Source organism: Podarcis bocagei, assembly GCF_964188305.1.
Source record: "Podarcis bocagei genome assembly, chromosome: 11".
Lineage (NCBI taxonomy): Eukaryota > Metazoa > Chordata > Lepidosauria > Squamata > Lacertidae > Podarcis > Podarcis bocagei.
The window spans coordinates 34527933-34549640 of NC_138136.1; the positions used below are offsets into that span (position 1 = coordinate 34527933).

A 21708-nucleotide genomic window follows, 5' to 3' on the forward strand; every position below is an offset into this window, starting at 1 on the left:
CAGCCTTCTCCGCCACTCGCTGTTACCTTTTTCTTCCTTCAAATGTGCATAGAGATGAAGGAGGAAGTTGGACAAGCGACACTGTTCCCCACTTCCTATTTCAGTTCTATGTCCTTTTCAAGGCTCAGATTAATTCTGCTGGTTCTGACTTGCTAGGGAAAATCTCGTAGATTTAAAACAACAACACTGTTGCTATTTACAATCTTAAACTTTTGTCTGGATGGAACCACCCTGGCACTGTGGCTGTGTGGGTACACACCACACATTAAAGCATGCCCCAAGAATCCTGGAAACTGTCATTTGTAAAGGGTGCTGGGTCTATGAGGGGTAAACTACAGCTTCCAGGATTATTTTTGCAGGTTGTGCTTTAAACGTGCCTTAAATGTACAGTGTATATGAAGCCTGTTTTAACACACTGTTCTTTTTTCTCTGCCTTATTAAGGTCACTTGTAAACAAACTTCTCAATGTCGATAGTCATGGTTGCGGTTCTCCTTGGCAACATTTTCACCAATCTTCTGGATGCTTTTTTGTTAGAAAGAGAGAGAGAGAGAAAATTGCCTGAGCCTGGAAAGGCATAACCTTCAGTAATAACCAATGAACTAAAGATTGGTTTGGAATATGAGCCAATAAAATAAAAAATAAAAAAGCCACCTAACCACCACCTCCTGTCTGAAACTTAAATTCAAGGGAGGAAATGGAAGAATAGATGCCCTTTTTCTGCCTTAGTGATATAGACTTGAGGCCAAGAACCCTGAAAATAAAGAAGTATATTATATTTTAGAAGCTGCACTTATGTCAAAGATATGGATTTTTGCAAAGCTTTTCCTTAGCTACTTAAATACCTCTGCTGTACATAGAATGGAATCAATTCGCAGCCTTTATATGCCAGTTATCCCTGTAATAATAACTGTTTTAGCTTCTCCCAAGGGCAAAAAAGGACTTTCTTCAAATACCAAGCAACTGAAAATCCTTATCACACAAAAAGACTGTACTATGGAACCGTCAGTTATGCATTTAAAACGAACATTATGTAGTAGATACAATATAGAAGAAAATATTGTACAGCAATGGGAGGAACGTACTGTAAAACACAGCTACAAGCGCCAGCTATTTCCACACTCAATAGGTCTATTGTTATATTCGCAAGTATCAAAAGATAGGCAAAATGCTCTGCTGTCTTGTACGGGGTTTGGAGTACTCAGATATTTCTTTGTTGCTTAAACGTTACAGCTAGAACAAAAGCATAACAAACCATCCAACATGATAAATGTAACTGCTTCTGGGAGAAGACAATGTGTAAAATCTGTGCCAACATGCCAAATTTGAGCCTCCCACTGACCTAGCTGCAACCCAGGCCTAAATATGAACTGACTCTCATTCCCCCTGCTCAGCTATCCTCTCTCTTACTCTGCCTGTGTAGTCTTCCAGGAATGTGTTCATGTTTCGCTTTTCCCCTTCTGCAAACAGCCATGGACAATGATGTTGTCTGCTTCTATAGGGTCTTCACAACCCCCTGAAGGCTTGTGGCAGTTCCCACAGAAAGCAACACGCCCCTCCCTCAAGCTGTACACAAATACCCCAAACAGCTGTGAGGAACCTTTAGCCCTCCAGATGTTGCTGAACTACAACAGCCATCACTCCTGGCCATTGGTTGCTCTTAACTGTAGTTTACCAACATCTGGAAGGCCAAAGGTTCCCCACACCTGGATTAAAGGAAAAGATGTTCCTCAGCACTTATCTACTCTTCTTCACGCCTGTGCATCTTATGCAGGGGAGTTGAGTACTCTCATTCAAACCTGGTGCATTATTTCAGTGCTTTATTGGAAGCTGCGTTGATCACTTTTTGGGAGTTTCCTAACAGCTGAAGCAACCAGAAGGTGGGTGTTATGTACTGAAGTTCTTACCCTGGGCCAGCAGGGGGATACTGTAGATAGTTTTCACTCAGGTCCACATATGCAAATAAGGGATCGAAAGTGACGTTCAGTGATTGGATAGAAAATGGTTACTTTTGCGTTCTAGTGGAGCTCTATATAAGCAGGCTGGCTGAACCCTTCAGTTCAGTTCTGTTCTGGCCTGTGAATAAACAAGAGCTGTTTGAAGAATCGCTGTGTTGTCTGATATGTTCACCCGCAACTTAACAGTGGGGTACTCTCTGGTAAAGTCCTCTGTCCTCAGCCCTTATTGCCCACTCCCTCCCTTGGGTAGTTACAAGGTGTGTGTCCTCTTGAGTGCTGGGATGACTGATTCTGATCACATTTTCTTTATTCCTAAACAGCCTTTGGTTGAGAATAAGACAGGATGCTTGTCACTATCTATATAATCCATATCTTAATCTATAGCACAACAATATTAATTGAACCAAATTGTTTGGCAATTTCTTTAAAGGGGCGGGGGACCCCATTCCTTAATCTGATTATTTGTAAGACATTTTCATTTAATCCCCCCCCCCCGAAAAGCTCTATTTGCTGCACATAATCAAATTAGAACAAAGGCCAGTTTAAGCCGCTGGGGAAATTGCTATCAGAGCCCCACTTGTAATTAACCAGCTATCTTGTATTAAATTTCATTTCCTCAGCCAAATGCATCCTGTGGTGCAGTTCTGCCATAACATTTAATTCTAGTTCCTTCCTAGAACTAGGGAAAGTGTTGAATGGAACAACCTGCCCAGGAAACTGTGAACTTGTTAACTTTCCTCTGGGGGAAAAAAAATAAATTTTGCTTCTCTATGGCATTGCTATCTTGTGACAAGGTTCCACTGCTGGTTTGTGTGGTGTTTGATCAAGAAAAAAGATTTATTTCAAATGTTATTTCCCAAACCTGTGTACTGAGGATGATGTGAAAGAAGAGAAGAAGAGTCCTGCTAAGTCAGGCCAGACGCTCTTCTAGCATCGTTCTTCAGACTGTGCATCATTTTACAAACCTCTTAGCATTTCACTAATAACAAAATGGCATGTGGCAGGACAATACCATCCTAAATCATAGGGAACTATTTATATTAAAAAATGGTGATGTACCCATGTGCCAGTTATAACAACCAGGGGCGCGGACTTATAAAAAATATTGGGGGGGCCCGGGAAAGCTCATGAATAATAAATAAGCTCATGAATATGCAGATAAAGTGGCGCCGCCTCCTCGTGAGCGAATAGGGGAGAGCGTGCTGCGCCTATTAATCAGCTCCGAAGGAAATTGGGTGGAGCTTTTGCTCGGGAGGGAGGGCAGGAGGCATGCAGCCCGACCCTGTGCATTTTGGGCTGGGGGAGGGGCGGCGGCGGTGCTCTGCTGGAGGGGCGCCCAAGATTATTGGGGGGCGGAGCCCCCCAAATGAATTTTTGAGGGGGCTCGGGCCCCCTCAGGCCCCATGGAGTCGGCGCCTATGATAACAACAGAAGAAGACCTATCCATCTTTTGGGGTCTATGAACACACTGAGGTCCAGCACTGAGGGCCTTCTGGCGGTTCCCTCACTGCGAGAAGCCAAGTTACAGGGAACCAGGCAGAGGTCCTTCTCGGTAGTGGCCCCCGCCCTGTGGAACACCCTCCCACCAGATGTCAAAGAGAACAACAACTACCAGACTTTTAGAAGACATCTGAAGGCTTTAGGGAAGCTTTTAATGTTTGATGTAGTATGGTATTTTAATATTTTGTTGGAAGCTGCCCAGAGTGGCTGGGGAAGTCCAGCCAGATGGGTGGGGTATAAATAATAAATTATTATTATTATTATTATTATTATTATTATTATTATTATTATTATTATTATTATTTGCAAACTGGAACATGACATAAAAACATTGGCCCACCTGGTCCGGTTTCCTGTTCTCACAATGGTCAATCAAATGATTATGGGAAGCCTAAAAGCTGAGCACAACAGCACTCAGCACTTGCCATTCCCAGCAGGTGTCACTCAGAGGCATATTGCCAACAGCAGAGAGCATAGCTGTTGATAGCTTTAATCTCCTTGAATTTGCCTAGTCCATCTTTTAAATCCATTATATTTGGCGGTCGTTGCTATTTCTTGTGGGGCCGAGCCCCATTGCTTAACTATGCCGTGTGAAGAAGTACTTTATTTTGCCTGCCCCAAATCTTATGGAATTCTGCTTCATTCTCGTATTCCTGCAGGAACTCAATAGAGGAGCCAATCCCATGGACTTGAAGTCACGGCCTATCAGCTGAGGGGCAGGAACTCCCAGTTCCACCTGCCTTCTGCGTGGAATGCAGATGCCCCACCAGTGACCTACGACCTTTCCCAGTCACTTCAACTGTAACTTTACTGGGTGCAGCTGCAAATTAGCCTTCTGTCATGTGCAAAAGGAAAATCCTTTTTTCTGAATCCTTCTATATGAACTCTTGTTTCCTAGGAAATTGCTATTCAGGCAACAGTACATAAAAGGAGTTTGCCCTGCTGCTCACATAATCACCTGGAAAGCCAAAGAATCAAATGTCATTGTTCTGTTCTCCCTGCTGTTTCAGACATCAGCTGTCTGCGCTCCTAATGATAAGGAGGAGATGTGGAACGGCTTCCCCCTGCTAAGTGTGTCACTCTGTGGGAACCCTTTTACATCCTGACCCCACCTCTTTCCATTCTTGGTTGCAATCTGGCTCTCCGTTCAGTGTGCTTTCTTGAAATCACCTCTCCTCCATATCAGATTCTTGACAGTGGCATTTTCCTGTGAGGTATTGATAGCATCGAGATCTCTTGCACCTTTCAAGGGAAGGGAGCAGGGTAGCCTTGCAGTGTGTACGTGAAAGGGGAAGATTGCCATACATCTGCATTATGTTTTTAATTAACGAAGGCAGATGTATGCTCTTGGGCTGGAGCAGCAGAGTGCACTACACACACACACACACACACACACACACACCCCACACCAAAAAATTAAAATGTTTTAAAAATGATTTATTTTTATATGGAAGTTCTGCTGAGAAAAAAGGTATTCTTTCTTGGAGGGTTTGTTTTGGCTGGACAAGTACAGAGAGAACACGCTTTATGCACTTATTTTAAACAATATTTTCTTTAAAAATCTTGCAGGGAGGCACAAAATATATTGCAGGGAGGCTTAAAATATATGCCGGGAAGGCACAATGACTTTATTGAAATGACAGTGAAGACAACTGACTTTACTGAAATAGAAATAGAGTAAAAGGAGGAGAGGAACCAATTTTTTTTTGTATTTTGCAAAAACAAAGTAAAAGGAATTATTATTTAAACATTTGTAGCATCCACATACCTAAGCCTGGCTCAACACTGGAGTTACCGGTACATTTCCTTAATCACAAACTTTGCACACTCAGCTGCTGAAACAATTCTTATTTGCTGCACTCTTATACCACATCTAAGCATGGGAAGATGAGGGAAAAACATCCAGCAGCATCTCTTGGGTACCAACTTAAATATGATGTCCTCCACAGCAGCCAATGTCAATTTGTAGTCTAGCAGTTGTCTAAGAGAATGCAGCCAATGCACCAGCAGAAAAAGAAGTCTTCAAAAGCATGGAGAAGTCATGTGACTGTTGATTGTGACTGATCTCCAGTGATCCACATCTCAAATTAATCAGTTGGATCAGGAGCTGCTTCTGAGCTACACACTGGAAGGTACTGAACTGGACACCTTGTACTTTGCTGTCAGTTAAGAAAAATATAAAAATATTTTTAAAATGTGCTCTAATTCCTGGCCAAAGTATGCTGATCCCCATTGACTGTTTTATACATTGACCATGTTGTAGTCTTCAGAAAAATCTGTGTCAGGCTGACTCATTTGCAGATGGTGGAGGATCAATTGTCAACATTCAGTTCCCATCATGTCTCCATGTTCTGGCAAACGAGGATATTTGCCAATGTGAACTCACTAAACAAAGTAAAAATGCCTCTATTATTTGTTGCCCAGAGTCATTTGTCTGCCATCTCATCCTTGCTTCCAATATACAGACAATAATTAAACTGAAATGCAAAAAGTTTTGTCTGTGGGCCTAAAATGTGTGAAAAGGGTGATAATTTCTGCTATTTCCTGCTAGAATCCCACACATGTTGGACCAGCAAGCTCTCCTAACTCCATCTGCTAATGCTTGTTCACAGAACCGTAGGCAACAAGTTTTTGTGGAACATTTGTTAGCATTTGTTAATGTTTGAAGGCTTAAGATAGTGATGTATACACATTTTTAAAGACTGGTGGTTGGTTTTTTTTTTAAAAAAAACTATTATCAACTCTCTCCTGTAGTCAGGCTCCATCAGTCCCTTGTGCCACTGCCTCACCTTCCTCACCTACTGTTGCAAGAAGAACTCCAGGTATGCCCTTAGCAGCTGGGGAAGGGGTTTAGGAGCAGGAGCTAGGGGAGGGAGGTGATAGGAAGAGCCAGGACTACTATACTGTCACCTGCAGCTTCATTTAAAAAAAGAAAGAAAAAGAAATGCAACCTCTCCACATTGTAATTTGGTGACCCTGGAGAACTCAGAAGTGTTTTTTCCCCATAAAATAGGAAACCTCAAGTTGATCCAATATGAAATGAAATATTAAATTCAGAAGTGGTACTGGGGGAAGGAGGACTGTACTGGAATGGTAGAAGATCAGAAGCTTCCTCTTCTGTTCCCTCTGCACTCTCATGATCGGAAGGTCAGCGCTTCGAATCACCACAATGGAGTGAGCTCCCATTGCTTTGTCCCAGCTCCTGCCAACCTAGCAGTTCGAAAGCACACAGTGCAAGTAGATAAATAGGTACCGCTATGGTGGGACGGTAAACAACGTTTCCATACACTCTGGGTTCTGTCACGGTATTCTGTTGTGCCAGAAGTGGTTTAGTCATGCTGGCCACATGATCTAGAAAGCTGTCTGTGGACAAACACCAACTCCCTCAGCCTGAAAGCGAGATGAGCGCCGCAACCCCACAGTCGCCTTTGCCTGGACTTAACTGTCCAGGGGTCCTTTATCTTTACCTTTTACCATACATTAGCTTTCAATTCAGCTACTCTCTTCCTAGCAAACAAGATGAATCTAGTTGCTGGATCCTAGTAAACAGGCTTCATCACTTCCTCTTCTATATTAATTAGCCTTGACTACAACAGCAGACTCATTTTTCTGCCTGAGCATTCAGAGAGTGGGCTCACCTTATTTTGGGGACCATGAGTGACCCTTCTAAGGCAAAGTTCTAGGTATAGATGGAAATGTGGTTGGCTCTATTCCAAGGGTGTTCTTACATTTCTTTGTGTGTACTCAAAACATACTTTTTACTGCAAAATGAAAAGGCATTTATATAGTAATACTAATGGTTTCTTTGTGCTAACGGTAAAGTTGGGTGTGTGACTTTGGCACATAGTTACTATGCAGCTAGTCTTTGCTATATGTCTGTTGTTTGTAAGCCCAGGAAGATACTATGGGAGGTCTGCAAAGTTCATGGTCATAGAAGCTTCCCTATTCGCCTTAGGATGGCATTGAATTAATATGAAAATCACAGTGTCAGCTGAATCAGCCTGACTAACACAAAGTGATGAAAAGTCTAAATTTTCACAGCCAGGGGCTGATAACAAGATGTTTCACAACAGATCCTATATGTGTGCTTGGCAGTTTCCCCAATGCAAGAGGAACAGAACAAAATTTATGACTTTGGGCTTGTAGCTAGGCCTGCCTGAGCAATGAGAAGTGTATAGAATTGCTGAGATATTACTTTACCAAGAAAACGCCGGCAATCAATTCTACTCACAACAAGCAGCCATTGACCCCTTGATCGTGTTTTACACCAGTTTTCCAGTAGTAGTCAAACCAAACCTGCAGACTGTCTCTGGGAAGAGCCAACCCTTCAGCAGATATCTTAATCGCTCTGCAACATCTCCTGTAAATAATTCACATAATGCCAAAGTGCCATCAGGCTAATGAAACCTTTCCAGTACTACTAGACTGAGCCATATATAAGTGACGTCCTGAGTGCAATATGCTGACAGCACAAGGCTTCTGGGTTTTATGATCTGCTCTGTTGCAGGGGGAAAGCACTGGCTATAAGGAAAATATTGGATTTATTTTTTTTCTGCATGAGTTTAAATATGAGAGGAACATTCATGGTTAAATGAAAGCCACATGTCCATATTTGCAAAGAGACGCGGATTAGCCAGTGTGGTGTAGTGGTTAAGAGCGGTGGACTCGTAATCTGGTGAACTGGGTTCGCGTCTCCGCTCCTCCACCTGCAGCTGCTGGGTAACCTTGGGCCAGTCACACTTCTCTGAAGTCTCTCAGCCCCACTCACCTCACAGAGTGTTTGTTCTGGGGCAGGAAGGGAAAGGAGAATGTTAGCCGCTTTGAGTCTCCTTCGGGTAGTGATAAAGCGGGATATTAAATCCAAACTCTTCTTAGATGGAAGCTACAAGTCCCGCAGTCGTTACAAACTGGCACACATACACAAAACACCATCACCTAAACAACCTGGTCTGGCTATGTGTCTGCAGTAAATGGGTGTGGTAAGCAGTTTGGTGTAAGGCAGGGCCGGGGAATTTGGGGAGTTGGAGTCCAACCGCATCTGGGAGGCCAGGGATTCCCTACTCCTGGTGTAAAGGGAGGGTTATGCTAGATTTCCTTGAGAGATTCCTTGAGAAGGAGAAGTTAAGCCTGATAGTGGAGGGAGCAACAATGGAACTATCGCTGATTGGCAGCTTCTGCCCAGCTCCTGTTTTTGCACCTGGAGAATTGAACCCTCTGGTGGAATCAGGTGTGTTTGTGATGGCAGTTGCATTTGTGGTGAGAGCACCAATGCAGCCCCTGAATGTATAAAGTGTGGTACATGCAGGGATGCTCTGACCTTTGGGATTTGGTTTTGGGCCAGGAGGAGATTGGAGTGGTTGAGGCACTCAACTTTGGAGGGGCATTGAAGTATGTTTTGGAATATTTTTTGGATTTTAGTGCTAACCATGAAGAATGGGCTGACCGGCCGAGAAGGGATAAAGACACTCTTAGGTTGTTCCTCCGAGATCTACTCCTCAGAGACAAAGGAAGGAAATTAAGAACAAGACCAGCAGAAGACAAAGTAAAGTGCAGGTACAATTATGAAGAAGATCTGCAGAAGGGACATGGAAAAGAGTTAAGAGCCTCGGACATAAGATCACCAGGTTGATGGACTAGATGGAACAGATAGAAAGGACTGACAGAACCCGAGACCAGGAAGAAGAGACGGTGGATGAAGATTGGCAGAAAGTTTAAAAATTCATTTAGAGTAATATTGCAAAATTAACGACTGTTAGGAAAATCTTGGAATGAAACTATTAGGCTTTAGTAGAAATGTTATAAGGAGTTATGTATAAATAAGTTTTTAAGTTTTAGGGTTTTTTATGGTAAGATAAGGCTAAAATAAATTAAGACAACTAAAGGACAGAATACAGTGAAAGATGGAAAGGATTTGCTGAGATAATTAATAATTAGAATACAAAAAAGGGAGGTGTGAGGAGGTCAAGGAAATAGGTTAATGAAGATAAGGGTATGGGAATATTGGATTTGTTTTTAAATTTATGTTTTTGTTCTTGTTTTTTATTTTGGTGTATGGTATATTTGGTACTTTTTATTCTTTTTGTATTGATTTGTATTGTTTAATCTCTTTTTTTGTTTGGTTTTTCTTTCTTTTTTCTTTTCTGTAATTTAAATTCCCAATAAATATCATTTAAAAAAAATAAAAAAAAATAAAGTGTGGTACATGGTGTTCCAGGTTTTTTGCTCTGTTTATTGATCTGTTGTACTTTTACTGTAGCTTTATTGCATTTTCTTTTTTTGAACTGTTCCCATTTGTATTTGTCCTCTGTGGGACTGTGGGAAGAGGAAATGACTTGGCAGAATTTCTGTAGGTGGACAATGCTAAAACGAGAGGAAGGGAAGAGCAAAAGAGCAAATATTGGAATGCAGTGTGGGTGGAGTTTAGAAAGGTTTCGGCATTTACCAATCTGAATGCCACAGACGAGACAGGAGCTTGTATATCGGATAAGAAAGGCTGCCTACTTGTCATTTAATATATTTTTGCTGGCTGCTTTGATACTTTGATAGTGTAGCATATTACTTATAGTTTAACTGGATAATGTGTGGGCGATCTCCTTTCCTTGAAGAAGAGCAAAGTGTTCTTCTAAGCCAGAAATACACCCACTTTCCTGGGCTCAATGCCTGATAAGTGAAGAGAGAATTGTTGACTCATTGCTGTTCTGTAGTACTGAGAATTGAAACACAAAGCACTGGATTAACATGGGAAATGACCAATTTCATGAGCAACAGGGAAAGAACAGGAAATAATTGCACTGTGACATTCTGAAAATATTAGGATATTTACATCTACATCCACAGAGTATCCCTCAGCACTGAAATTATTAGAAGAGTTGATCCTTGAATGGAGCTCTCCATATAAATCACAGTTATTATGTGGGGACATACTGAGTGTGTGTACAGGCTCAAGATTCACTTTGTACGTGTATCTTCCCCTCCACCAACAGAATCCAACAGAATCAGTCTGTTTCTGTTTGCTTTAGTCTGTGACTTGGGTTCCAAGCAACCCTGTGTAAAATGAAGCTGCGTATTCCCCACTCATTCTTGTGAGAAATCTATAAATGGCAACAACATTTTTCCATTTGAACAGAAGTACATGAAATTTGTAGGTAGAGAAACCCCGCCCCCTCCAGTGTGAATTAAGCCTGCCAAATTGCAGACAGATAGGTCCAGGGTTTTTTTTTTTTAATGGAAAAAGTAAAAGGGATCCACCTTCCTCCACAACCCTCATTGCGGCAATAATTCATTAGGCCAGCTAAAATTCCAAAATGCATATTAGTTTCATATTGTTAAGGCAGGGAAGTGAGGGTTTGTCTCTTGCTGTGGAGCATCCTTCAAACCACAGAATAAATGAAATACAATAAGCAGAAGTTTATTGTTCTTCTGATTGGACATCCTTTGTTTCAGTCACAAAGCCACATCTGCTCATCTATAGGGTAATTAGGGGTAATGTATATAAAACTAATTGGCTTATATGTCAGTCACGAAGATACCTATCCCCAGAGCTTTGTAGAGAGGGGACAGAGTTGGACCGAACAACGGGAGCTCAACCCGTCGCGGGGATTCAAACCGCTGACCTTTTGATCGGCAAGCCCAAGTGGCACAGTGGTTTAACCCCACAGCGCCACCCGCGTCCCTACCATTGAAGTACCACATTTCTAATCAAAAGAACACTTTCAACCATTTGGAAAGAAGGAAAATAAATATTTGTAAATATATTCATCCACTGTGCTTAAACTGTGAATCTACAGGCACTGTAGTCATTGTTTAAAATGTTGTTTTATGGGCTTATCATCAGCGCGTGCACCAATTTTGGGTCTTAATGCCATTTTGCAACATGGACAAGTGAGTAATAATGAAAAAGGCTTTTAATTAATGCAGAAAACTGTATTATGTGGTCCTGTCATATCTCCGTTAAAAAGACCCAAATCAAACAAGAGCAAATAATCAGTGCTTCTCTTCACAGAGTTTTTATTGCAGTGTTTCCCAACCACTGTTCCGCGGCACACTACTGTGCCGCGAGATGATGCCTGGTGTGCCGTGGGGAAAATTAAAAAGATTTTTTTTTTTTTTGTAAAAGTCAAATTAGGTCCTAATCTATCTCTCGAGCGCCCCTTGTCCGTTATTGTGACGCATGAAGCGTGTTCCCGCCCACTCCCCGCCCTCCCTTGCTTCTCTCTCTCTCTCTGTGGCGCTCTCCGCCGCTTCCTGCTGGGCATGCGCAGCTCGCCTCGCGCTTCCGTTCCGGCCCCTCCTTCCCCCGACTACCCCGCCGCTCTGTTCCTTTCTCTTTCTCGCGTGTCAGAGAGCGGCGGCGCGAGCGCGGCGGTTCCCTCAGGGCTGACGGAGGGCTCGAGGAGGAGGAGGCAGGACGTGGAGGCAGAGAAAGCGGCGGCGGCCACCCCCCACCTCCGGCTCCAGGCCCGTGTAGAAAGCTGAGGGGGAGAGATAAAATAGAGGTGGGCGGCGGCGGCGGCAGCGACGACGACCACACCAACCGCCACAGTAGTTGTAGCGGCGGCAACGGCGAGCAGGGACTCCCGCTCTCTCTCCGTCGTGTCTCTCTCTCTCTCTCCCGGGCCTGTCCGTTGAGTCTCCCCGCGCCTCGGCTACAAGATGAGCATCGAGATCCCGCCGGGTCTGACTGAGCTGCTGCAGGGCTACACGGTGGAGGTGCTGCGGCACCGGCCGCCGGACCTGCTGGCCTTCGCCGCCGAGTACTTCACCAAGCCCCGCTCTCCTTCCTGCCTCGCTTTGCTGCCTCCTTCCCCCCCACCCCCAAAGCTTGGAGGTTCCCCGGCGCCGACCCGCAGGTTTGACCCCCTTCTCACACCTGTTTGCGCTCCTTGCACGGAATGGGGCGGATGGGGAGGAATGGGGCTCGCCGCTGCCTCCGCTCCCCCTCCCCCCTCCCCCCCTCCGCCGGCGGTCCCGCGATTCTTGGCTTTTTGGCGGTTGGCACAGAAGGAAGGCAAGGGGGAGGGGAAAAATTGAAAACTTTCACTTTCGTGTGTCCCTCCCGGCGTGACGCTGCGCGCTGACGTCACGGGGCTGTAATGGTGGTGTGCCGCGAGATTTTTTTCATCAAACAAGTGTGCCTTTGCCCAAAAAAGGTTGGGAAACACTGTTTTATTGTTCTCAAAATTGTCTGGAATGCATTCATTACAAGTCACCTCAACTGCATCCTTTGCCTTTGGACTGCCATCCACTCTTTTCACAAAAGCAAACTGAGTTCAATGTCTCCCTTGTGCTCAGCACCTGACGTTCCTGCTGAACATCTGACACAGCCTTCAGAGATGAGATGACAGCCTGTGCAAAGAACAGGCCACCAAGCAGAGGCATCAGAAGAAAATCAAAAGGCATTCAAAGGATGACATTTACTGATTCCTTGGCTGGTAGATTCAGATCCTGACATGTACCAGAAGATGGTCTGTTCTCTCTGCCCCCATGTTGCTGAGTCTCCCCACTCTTCCTTGTGTAGTTTTCATGATGGCAGATTTGGAACTAGTAGTTAATCCAAGATTCCTCCAGCCACATGTCATGAGGGAGTGCTCAATTTGGGCATATCTATAAGGAAGGGTTCAGATTCAAACTCAAAGAAAAATGCTTACTAGCTTTTATACAGCCTGCTTTATTTTATATTACATTTTTTTTGTACACCACACTGATCTTCTAAATGATTAAAAAAAAAAGAATAACAATGGATTTATACAGCGCTGATAAGGCAGGTGCAGATTTTTCTATATGTAAACAAGATACTATTAGCAATGAAGGAATGGGTACAAAGCGTGGCATATCAAGTTATAATTATATGAACATGCAAAAAATGAAATGGATTGTGTTTGCTGATTCCTTGACTGGCAGATAGTTGATTCTGACACACAACAGGATAAAAAAATGCAAATGTGCTTGTTCTGTATGCACTCACTTTGCTCCCCCCATCCCCAAGTCAATTCCATGATTTGGAACCTGTCAAGAGAAAGTGCATTTCAGTAATGCTTCCACTGTGTCATCTGTAGACATTCACAGAATTGACACTACTTGCCTTTAGTGGTGTCATCTATGAAAAATGAAGTATATTTATAGATACTGAATTTTACCCAAGAACAAAGGTCCTCTGGGAGGTTTTTTCAAGTAAAAATTAAAACCACAAGATATACAAATTAAATGGAACAAATTACAAAACCAGCAACTGAACAGCATCAGAACAAAGGGATCTAAAAAGCATTTTTTAAAATTATGACTGAAAAGCCTGGGGAAATATAAAAAGTCTTCACTTGGCACAGAAATATCACAGTGTAAGGCCCAGGTAACCCTCTTCAGGAATGTCAATGGGCAACTGGGATGCCACCTTCTGAAACTGACCACTCAAGTAAGTGTGGAATCACTGTGGAACAGTGCTTTCAGCACCCTACCCAGTAAGCCTATCCAGAAAGATACCATGGTGGAGGATATCAGAAGAGGTCCAAAAGTATCAATAAGGTCACACTTTCCCTGCCCCTCTCATGGCAAAATTTGAAGACAGTTTACCTTCCAAAACAGGCCTGAAGCCTGTTTGAACTGGATCTAGAACATGATTTTCATCCAAAACGGCATGGAGTTGGTCAGTAACCACTTGCATGAATCCCTTGCCCAGGAAGTGGATGTTAGCAATTGGTCTATAGTTGTTTACATCTTCTGGGTCTAAGTCAGTTTTTCTCAGGTTTGGTCTTGTCTCCTGGTACCACCCTATCTGTCAAGGAGGAATTTACAACCTCCTGGAGCTAGACCCACAGAGAGGAAATTAAAGCAGCTTCCAGGACAGAAACCAGTAGCTGGACAATATGACACAATGGTCAGTTGGGGCAGATTAACTGGAAGGAAGTTTTATTGAAATGAATGGAACATGTTCTTAGCTGAGTAATTAATAGCACAATCCTTTGCACATTAAATCAAAAATAAGTCACACAGTATACAATGGCACTTAGTCATAGGTAGGACTGCAGCCTAATTTGGCTTTTGACAGAACGTGATAGAAATTTATGTATCCTATCACTCAGTGCCTTTTTCTGTCTCACTCTTTTGCTACTTAACTTTCATATCATCTTCTCCCCTTCATTAGGAACATGAAAGAAGATATCCCTAATGCTTCTGCAGAGTCATAGCTCTGCTGTTTTCTCTGGAGCCATTTCCAACGAGGGACGTTTATATTATGCATATTACTTCACCCTCTATATTAAATAAGTGATAATTTTTCACTTTTTGATCACATTTATAATTCAAATGACAATACATTTATGTCCCTTTGGAGCAGTAAAAAGAAGCACTTACTGTAAATTGCATCACTTGATTCTATTCCTGTGCCAGGTTTTATTCATTCGAACCTTTTAAGCTTAAAATGAACAAGTAGCAATGTGCAGGTCGCCTTTATTTCTCCCACCCCTTTGGGAATTGTTCCAATTTTCTGCAGGTAGGAAAAACTGAGAAAGGAGCAAAAGAGGAACTCTGGGAAGATTTTTTTCTTACTGTGATAGCCTTTTCTTTTTGTACTAGAAAAATAAAGCAAGGGATACCAAGTAATAAGGAAGGGCTACAATAACTATTAATTAGAAGTTACTAAGATAATGACAATGGACTGCAAGAAGATCAAACCTCTCCATTCTTAAGGAAATCAGCCCTGAGTGCTTACTGGAAGGACAGATCGTGAAGCTGAGACTCCAATACTTTGGCCACCTCATGAGAAGAGAAGACTCCCTGGCAAAGACCCTGATGTTGGGAAAGATGGAGGGCACAAGGAGAAGGGGACGACAGAGGACGAGATGGTTGGACAGTGTTCTCGAAGCTACCAGTATGAGTTTGACCAAACTGTGGGAGGCAGTGGAAGACAGGAGTGCCTGGTGTGCTCTGGTCCAGGGGGTCACAAAGAATCGGACACGACTAAACAACTAAACAACAACAGGATAATGACATCTTATGAATTATTCACTACTTTAACAGTGAAGGGTATGGTGGAACAAAATCAGCCACCATCCCATCACCTGTAGTGTAAAGCAATTCAGCTGACCAAAAAAATTGGTCGAAAGCACCACACACATAGCCCTGAACTAAACTAAACTAAAGTAGAGCTGACCACGACGAGGGAGTAGCTTACTACCCACACCGTACCCCAAGATTAACTAGCAGCATAATGCAGGACACTGGTATGTAACTATTCGTTCAATAGAAACAAAGAGTAAGTTGCAAAGAAAACACTGTTCCCTTTTCAATATATACTAATTATAAAGATCTAGAATTCTTTTAGTCCTAAGAATAGCAACATGACTTCCCAGAATGTCATTATTTGCATAGTTAATTGATGCAGCTTTCAGGTATTTGACTTCTTTTCTAGCCAGTTCTTATTGGTAGAGGCTGGTCCATTTATACCAATGAGACACTGCCCCATCAACCTCAGCCAACCCTACCAGAAGGTGGCGCTGCCTGCCATCTTCCTCTTCCTAAGTCCCCGTGTTGCCTCCATAGAACTTGGCAGGGAAGAGGATGGGGACAAAACTAGAATTAGTTGACTTGGCCTGTCATTGGCTCTGGCCGAACCTACTGTAGTTCTCCCTGCTTTCCACTCTACCACTTGTACTGCTTCCTTGTAGGGTTTTTAAATGGCTGTTCCTTCGTTGCACTCTCAAGGGGCAACATTACTCTTATTATTCAGCGTCTTGTGGCTCTAGTTATTAAAAAAAAAAAATCCATACCTTCTTTTCAAAATGAAGCAATGTTGGACAAAGAAAAAAGAAGCAGCCCTGCTCTGAAGAAAGCTGAATGTTCTGAATGTAATCATTGTGTATTATTGCGACGAACATTCCCTGTATGAATTAGATATCTCTGTAGGAGTTTCCCCCCTCTCTTTCCTTTACAGGTTTTGGCTGTCACTGAGAGAGGGGGCTGTATTTCAGTGCCCTTCAAATGACAGTGAAATATTGTCCTACAGCTAGAACATATCAAGACGCCTCAGAAAGGCATGCCTAAAGTAGGTCATCTGAAGTGCACATGATTATAAAATTGATGGAATGACATGCTCTTGTAATAGATCTCACATCAGCAGGGAGATAAGGAGCCTTATAGCTGCAGGGCCTAAAAAATGTGTTGACCCCTTATTGCAATTGAGGTACAGATGCAGTCTGCTGCATACTACTGCTGCATAGCCCCTACCCAGTTAAATGGAGGATTGGCAGGAGGTCTGGCTAGCCCAGTTCAGAGGAAGAGAAAAGGAGCAGGAGCAGTGACTGGTGGACAGAGTTCTGTAGCACTTACTTCAGCCTACCTCTGGGTCTCATGATTTTGGACTTCTGTGAGACCAACCATGAAATAATCTTTTATGCTCTGCCTCTCTTGAACAGTCTGATCCAACTTTTCATACTAAGTGGGCCACAAGAGTATTTTGACATGGAACCCATGGGCTGCACACTGACTTGTTGCATTGGGGGTGGGTGGGAGCGAGGCCAAAATTTACCCCACAGCCTTTGAACTTCCTTCCCAAAGCTGACTAAGCAAGGTGCCAGGCTTTGGGAAGGAGGCACAAGGCTCTGGCAGGGTCCTAGAGCCCTCCCACAGTCACCCCAAAGCTGGGAAAGCACTAACTAAGTTTTAGGGAGGTGGAGGAGGACTTTAGGGCCCTGTCAGAGCTGTCTCACCTCCATCCCCAACCCCAGTGCCTCACCCAGCTTTGGGACACCAGTGGGAGGGCTGGGGTGGAGGCATCAAATGTTGCTGAGGGCCGCCAAAAACGGTCTTGAAGGCCAGATGTTTGGACCGCCCTGCTCTAGAAAGTATACTTAGTCAATTAAATGATAAAGAGGGGGGATAGCAGATCCCACAAATACAAGGATCTACTATCTAAATTATCAGTAATTAGATGCTTTGTATGCACCAGCTGGGAAAGGCAAGCTATAGAACTAAACAAATACATAACTCAAAGCCCAGCTTGGGAAGGGAATAGCAAAAGTCATACTTTTGATCTTGATGTGAGATCTAGTCAAGGGATTTGTCAGAGGCCCCATACGTGTTTAAGCAAAACCAGGGATGCCTGAAAATTGTTTATTCCAGCCCTTCAGCCTTTATAGTGTGTGTGATTGATCACCCAAGTCACATGGTATTGTTTCTGCTCCCTGTCAGAATGACAAGCTTTAGAAACAAGCAAACAATGGGGGGAAAGGGAGAGGAAGAGAAAACACACAATTGAGCCTTCTGGTATGAAAGTTTGATCAAAAGCCATTTCTGCTCAGATCCACGAAAATGCAGGGATCCACAATTGCTGTGGAAAATGCTCAACATCCTATAGTAAACAAATTGAAAATTATAAATGCACAAATAATGTCAAATGAACCAACCCACTGCTTTTTAATATGCTCATGTTGCCACTTTTTATGTTCTTAGAAGATATACTGTATCTTTTTCAAGACAAAGAGACTAAACCTCCTTTGTTTGGCATATGCTGTTTACTTACCCAGAGCTTCTCTTTTCTGGTAGAACGCGTGTGAAACAGGTTATCTTGACATCTCCTAAAATACATATACAATAAAACTGAATATGGATATTTTGAGCATGATCTTTTGGGATGTTTAAATAGGATCTCGATCAGAGCACAACTGGTTTGACTTTATATGTGGGTAATTGCCACCTTAGGTTAGTGTCAGATTCTAACTCTTGTTACTCATTCACTCACATACTGAGTGACTGTGTGACACAGGCGTGTGGGCCATGACCCCAACCCATATGTATTTAAGTGGAAGTGCATAGGTTAAGCACACTGACACTCGGTACATAATCCATGAGCATGGTTCCCCTTCACACATCCATGGAACACATGGATAGAGGAAAAATAAAAACTCTTTTGATAAAGAGAGAATATGGGACAGAGAAGAAGCATCTGAGAGGGTTCACATAATCCAGCACACCAATCTCTGTTCCTAAACCCTGGCTTTGTGTACATGTATGTTGACTGAGCCCTAAATTATGGAATAAATTCATATTTATGTATTTATTATCCTCTTAATACAGTTTGATACATAGGCCAACAGGTAACCTGACCAAAATTTAAAGGTGACTTAGCTTTTTTTATGTGTGGGGAGTAGTCTTTCCTTAGTTCTTGCTTCAGATTTGCTTATCCAGTTACAGTATTTATGGGCCTAACAATTTAATCCATTATTTGTTGGGTATTGTCAAAATGAAAATAAATTGGTTGAAAAGTTAATTGATGTTTACAGGCTGTCACTTCAGAAGGGATGAGTATGCCTTGGCATGTTGTCATGATGGACATTGGTCTCTGTTGATTCTCCAGTAAATTTCTTCAAGGAGCATTTTATAAGACAGGACTCTTAATCACATTTTGTTTGTTTGTTTGGCAATGATGTCAGAATTAGATAAGTCTGAGCTGAGGAACCAGAAGCAAGGTCAAATACTTCATTCAGATAACTGCCATTTGTTTCTCTCGGGCATACTTTTTCTTTAGCTGAAAGAATTTGAAGATAGATAAATCTATTCTCTGCAGCAAAGTCCTGGACTATTCATGTAATTTATTGCCTAAAACAGCGCTCATCAAGATGTTGGTGGCACCAGAGGGGGGCAGGGAGGCAGGCACCGACCTCAAAGGAGCCTGTCCTCCACTTGCCCCCCATTTCTGTACTCCTATTATTAACATTTCTTTCTTTCTTTCTTTCTTTCTTTCTTTCTTTCTTTCTTTCTTTCTTTCTTTCGCATATAATTTGCTGCTTCTGTGCCCCATATGTTTTTCTGGTGCTGCCCCTCCTGTGTGCCCACCAATATCTGCTATGGCACCGACAAAAGGTCTCAGTAAATATTCCCTCAAAAACACAAGATATGAGAGACTTTCTACTGTTCATGCTCAATTTCCGTTTGCACCAGGTCGGCCTCTCTTACACTGAAACACCCTCTTAAACATGCCCACATTTCACTGGCTATCAGGATTTGATGAACATAGGTGCTCTTTGTAAGCTGCTCTTTGTAAGCAAGTGCAGAAGTGGCTGATTCGGCTGCTTTTCTCCACCATTTCTGGGGTGGCAGATGGGAGGGAATGTCTACAACATTTTGTGGTCTTGTCTCTTTTCTCGTGCTCTCTTAGATGTGGCAGCAGTTGTGATGTAGCATCATATGCATTATGCAACACTCACACAACATCCATTATATGTTACGCCATGACTGCATGGCAGCCATTTTGTGTCTGGTGCCCACGACACTTTCTCAAAATTCCGAATGGCCTACTGGTTCAAGAAGGCTGGCAGCCACTGGCCTAAGTTGCTCCAGAATGAAATGGAAGATAGCTATAGACAGCAATGTTTTAAAGAGGAGAAATGCTAGTGGATATGCCAGCCTTGTGCTTGCAGCTTGTTCATGGATAGTTATTCCTTTGCTACTGCAGTCCCTATATTTATTCAGGAGAGCCAAGGGCATGCCCAGACGTGAAGCCTCTGCCTCATTGCTTGATCCAATGCAGCTTTGGTAATAACTTCTGTAGAAATTATTCATTTGTTTATTACAATTATTTTCACCCCATTTTTCAAGGTTACACATTTGTCCAAGGTGGCTTATAAACAATGTTAAACTACATTTTTTGAATCCTCAATAAATATGTGAAAAATCATAAGGATATTTTTGGTACAAATGAGTCCAGCTGAAGAAGAAGACTATGAGATGGTTTTTGCCTGCAATCCCTTTCTCTCCTGCAATGCTTCCCACAAGATACTTGATGTCTGGTGGCCCCATGTTCAGGGTGGAAGTAGATGAGGGGAAGGGTTCTATCTGTCAATTTTCATTCAGGTTGAACTGGATGCCTAAAAGCCTCGTCCGAGACTCTTGACCACAGCCCTGGCACTATCACCTCAGTGTGATGAGTTTCCACGTGCAAAGTTGTTGCGGATGACATTCCTGGCATGGACAGTCACCACATAGAATCACTAGAACATCAGAGATACCAGTGTATGTTATTTAGGATTCATTAGGCTATATTTGCTAACAACATCAAGACATAATTTGGGCCATTGGGAAAACAAGTTCTTTTATTGCATGACAAATAGAATTGCCAGTTTTTTAGCACTCTTAATTTGAAACATTCCTTGCTTGCAGCAAAAGTGAAAGATGTCTTCCTATGGCAGACATAGGACTTGAACCCAGTTCCTTTTATCTAAGACCTTGTCTTTCTCCACTGGACCCAAAAAGTGAGAAGGCAAACAAGAGGATATTGAGGATTTTTTCCTCTTCCTTCCTGAGTCAAATTAAAAGATTATTTGCTTTTTCTGAACCACTAAGTCTTATTACAATTGTCTTCTATTAACTCTGTCTGTCAACAAGTTTCCAAGGCCCGATCTGATTTGCAACACCTGAACGGCATAGATAGATAATCAATGCTGAATGAGTTTCTGATAATTTGATAACATTTTAGTATTCCTTTATTTTGATGAATAGCCTACCTTGTCTCAAGGATTTAGGACGTGGAAGAAATATTATCATTCTTCTCTCAACTGTTAGAAATTTAATGCTAATTCCACCATACAACCCTTAGAATGACCCTGAATGGCCAGGCAACTGGTGTAGTTGCTAAGATCATTGCTTCCATTCATTTCTCAGTGACTGCCCTACAAAATTAACACTTTTCTCCAATAGCTGATAGCAAACTTTTTTATCCAGGATAGACTGCCAATCAATGTGATTCTTTGAAAAAAGAACAGAATCGATTACTTTCAAGTGCAGATTAAAAAGAGGTAGAACATGTTGACAGCTTAGGCTTTGCTGTACTCACATATATCCACCTTTATTGTTTTGATTTATTACCATAATTTTGGGTACAAGATCCCAGCAAACATTTCTTCGCCCCCCTCAATGTTTGTTGGAAAGGGGCTGGGCACCCTCAATATTGGGTGAAATCTGGCACCTCTGGTTTATTATTAGAGCAACTGGTTTTCTTTCTCCTTTTACTTTTAAAAAACTTAATTTCAACAGGCAATGGCTGCATGCACCCTATAGAACACATTCAAAGCACATTTCCGCTCTCAAATAATTCTGGATACTATAGTTTGTTAAGTGTTGCTGGGACTCCGTGAGAGGTAAACTACAGTACCCAGAATTCTTTGAGGGATTGAATGTGCTTTAAAGGTATAGTGTATGGTCAGCCAATAAGGCAAGTTGCACTTTCAAAATGTAACTGGAACATCACTAGATAGAACACCCATG

At 42.6% G+C, this 21708-nt stretch overlaps 1 long non-coding RNA gene across 2 annotated transcripts; it reads right to left on the minus strand.

Moving 5' to 3' along the window:
* Positions 1 to 5149: 5149 nt before the first annotated feature.
* LOC308597085 lies at positions 5150 to 14521 on the minus strand. Of its 2 annotated transcripts, XR_014012830.1 has the most exons (4): positions 14023 to 14521; positions 13421 to 13461; positions 12874 to 13059; positions 5150 to 5841 (listed from the first exon to the last, which is right to left on the minus strand). It is a non-coding gene; the product is annotated as an uncharacterized lncRNA (long non-coding RNA). The 2 variants fall into 2 exon arrangements; XR_014012831.1 differs by lacking the exon at positions 5150 to 5841 and having other exon boundaries at positions 12646 to 13059.
* Between the last annotated feature and the right edge of the window lie 7187 nt (positions 14522 to 21708).